Below are 3900 nucleotides of genomic sequence, written 5' to 3' on the forward strand. Positions count from 1 at the left end.
AATAAATAAAAGCACTATATTATATGAGTCCAACTCATTGCTACGTCAGTATATTTTTCTAAATACAATAAATATACCTATTTATGTGTTGATATCCTTATGTAAAATATAATTAATGCACGGCGATATACAAAGCAACAATATCCAAATTAAATAAATGAATAAACACAGGATAGTAGAATTCAAAAACAAGACGCCTTATCATAGTGATTGGGTCAAATTTTGTCAACCTTCCCTTTTCTCATTTTGAAAATGTGGGATTAATTAGTAAAAGTAATATCCTTATAATTAGTGATTGGATATCGATAAGAACTTTCCTTCCATATAAGATAAACTCCATAAAACAAAATTAAAATAATTAATTCAAGAATACCCCTTCAAATTTTTATTTACAAAATCGAAGATAAAAATAACTCCTCTTCAACACACATTTTCTTTCAAATATAAAATTTAAATGTGTCGGACCCTACAAAGCACTCAATTTTTTCTCTAAATAAAATGAAATAAAGTCAAAAATTTAAAAACTTCATAATTTCTCATTCAAAATTTAAAAAATACAGGTTAAATCAGAATTTGAGATAGCTTTAAAAATAGTACTAGTAACAATTAATCCAAGAACACCTCTTCAAATATATATTTAAAAAAATTGAAGATAAAAATGACCACTCTTCGAAAACATTTCTTTCAAAAATAAAATTTTTAGTGTGTGTGTGGGGCCCCACAAAGCACTCAATTTCATGCCTATATAAACCCCATCACCATTCCTGACTGAAACACACAAACACTAATCCAAACCAAAGAGAAAAAAAAACCTCAACATTTGTCCAAAGCCAACAAAAAAATGGGCACCGCTGATCAAGTAGACCCTTACTACAACGGCGCCACCGGGGCCACCGCGTCGAGATCCCGCCTCCGCAGCCATTCTCGGCGTCGCTAAGAACACCCTCAAGGAGACATTCTTCCCGGACGACCCCTCCGCCAGTTCAAGAACCAGCCCCGAGGAGGAAACTCCTCCTCGGGCTGCAGACGTCTTCCCGATCATCGAGTGGGCCGCCATTACACTCTCAGCTTCTTTAAAGCCGACCTCATCGCCGGAATCACCATTGCCAGCTTGGCCATTCCTCAGGGAATCAGCTATGCCAAGCTCGCCAATTTGCCACCCATTCTTGGCCTTTGTGAGTGTCTACTTTTGTCCCTTTTGGGGATTCAGTGATGGCGCATGTGTCTTTCTTAAAAACTATATGGTGACCACATATACTTTTTTTTAAGATTAGTTCTATGTTTGAGTCATATTTATGATTGCCTTTGTTCCTCGATCTACGCGGTAATGGGGAGCTCGCGGGACTTGGCCGTCGGGACGGTGGCCGTCGCGCTCCGATTGCCCATGCTCGGAAGTCGTCGACCCGCAGAAAGACCCGCAGCTCTATCTCCATCTCGCTTCACGACGACTTTCTTCGCTGGCCTCTTTGAGGCGACTATGGGCATTTTCAGGTCCGTATTTTCATGTTACATCTCGAATCATAATATATAGTCTGTGATTTATTAATACTAAGTACAATGAGAAAAAAAATGAAAAATTTAGATTTAATTGTATTTTATAGCGAAAAATTTGGACACTTAAGTTCATGTATGATTTCTCGATTATTGTATCCGGTATAATTTCACTAAAATTTTCAATCATGAGATAATTGTAAATAAATTTTAACTATGTAGTTTTATGATTGAGTTCTAAAACTATGACGGACTATAATTTGTTTTAGGGCTTGAACATTTTACTCATAAAACTGACGTCATCGATGTCTTGCACTCTATTTTCACTCAAACTCACCAGGTATTTTTTTTACTATCTCTCTCCTCAATTATGTTAGCATGTGCATGTCAATATTTCATTATTTCTTGTGTGAATGGAATTTGTTGTTGAGAAATCAATTTGTTGCTACATTTTGTGTGCTCAATTTCTCCTTTTCTTCTTTTCTTTGTTTATTGGGTTGGTAGATAAATTTCAATTTTTCCAAAGGGGATTACTAATTAATTAAACAATTAGGTGTTTCTTAATTTTGATATTGCCCATCAATTGTATGCGCATGACAGAGTTTAGCTTCTTAATCGTGATGGTTAAAATGTTAAAAAGATTACATTAACTTGACATATTCTTATTACACGAGCATCAAAGACTACTGGTATTAAGTTTTTATTAAGGTGAGTGAATATATTCTGTCTGGCACTACATACTATTCCTTAATCGAAGTTAATAACTGATTAAAAATAGATATTCGAGCTTAATCTTAGATATATTCTTGTCCGATTGAGAGAATTACGTGATTTATTTGCTTAATTAATTATTCTTAAAAATCAACTTGGATCATCTTTTATCTCAACTTTATTATCTCTGCATACTCCCCATATTTTTATCAATTTGTGTTGAAAATGACTTTTGGTTCTAGAAAAACTAATAGTCACTTATTTTATTTATCATAAACAAAACGTGGCCACCATATGATATTAATGATTTAGTTGTTGTCCTATCATTCGTGGTATTCGTGAATCGTTTCATTTTATCAATACGTTCATAGCAATAATTAATTATGTATTTACAATAAGTTTGTTTCTCATTATAACTATGGTAATTTGCAGTGGAGATGGGAAAGTGCTTTATTGGGATTTGTCTTCCTATTCTACCTCCTAATTTCGAGATATTTTGTAAGTTCATCTCTCAACTTTTAGACTTACTTTCTCTTCCATTTTAAGCAGTATATAATTTTATCATGCCACTCTTTATTTCTGTATAAAGGATTAAAATCAATATTATTCTATTACTAGTACTAAAGAAGGTTACTCGACAACGAAGTCAAGCAATACTTGTTTAGCAAAAAGAAGAATCATGTAATCTCTCCTAAGAGGGCCCACACAGCTAGTTTACCAATAATTCCTTCACAAAAAGTTTGCTTAGTATTAACAAATTTAAAGTAAACCCTCATGTTCAAACCTAACTCATAAGAAGTTGATCAAGATTAGCTTTAATAATTAAACTTTTTCTAGAAATCTTTGCAGCTAGAATGTCAAGAGAAGAAATTAATTAATTAGCCATGACATGATCCCACTTTTTCCTACAATTTTTGAAAGGAAAAATAGTTATAACAATAAATGAAAATTACAGAGCAAGAAGAGGGCAAATCTATTCTGGATATCAGCAATGGCTCCATTAACATCAGTGATATTGGGAAGCCTTCTTGTGTACCTGACCCATGCCGAAAAGCACGGAGTGCAAGTGGTGAGCCCTCTAATATGTCCAAAATTATTTGAATTAAATAGGAAGAAAGGTAAATTAATAATGTTGGTTGTTTTACTCGATAGGACATTTGCAAATAGGTAATAATCCAGTTCATTATGGATCTCACTTTGATTCAAGATATTGCCTATAGCAATCAAGACTGGCATCATCACTGGCATCATTTCAATGGCTGTAAGTATATATTTCTTTTTTGGTGTATTTATCGTCTATTTTTGTACTGTCGTATTGGCTATCCTATCTATACACATAATACTACAAAGTAGTAGAAGTTAATTTTAATATCAAACATAGAAAAACATGGATTGATGTTTTTATGCTCATTATTTATTTGGACCACTTGTCATTAGCTCATTAGAGGGTATTAAATGGTCCCTATTAAATGAAATAATAAATGAATTTATTTTATGGATGATAGGAGGGGATGGCAGTGGGGAGAAGCTTTGCCATGTTCAAGAATTACCACATAGATGGCAACAAAGAAATGATTGCTTTTGGAATGATGAACATTGTTGGTTCTTGCACCTCTTGCTACCTTACCACAGGTACTAAAAAAAATAAAAATAAGAATTCATTCGTCTCATAAAAATAGACACTAAACTGAAAAATCC

The 3900-nt window shown here is 33.5% G+C and overlaps 1 pseudogene; it reads left to right on the forward strand.

Annotated features, from left to right (window-relative positions):
• The first annotated feature begins 841 nt into the window (after window positions 1-841).
• LOC125220787 lies at window positions 842-3875 on the forward strand (annotated as a pseudogene).
• Window positions 3876-3900: the final 25 nt, after the last annotated feature.

Source organism: Salvia hispanica, chromosome 4 (assembly GCF_023119035.1).
Source record: "Salvia hispanica cultivar TCC Black 2014 chromosome 4, UniMelb_Shisp_WGS_1.0, whole genome shotgun sequence".
Taxonomy (NCBI): Eukaryota; Viridiplantae; Streptophyta; class Magnoliopsida; order Lamiales; family Lamiaceae; genus Salvia; species Salvia hispanica.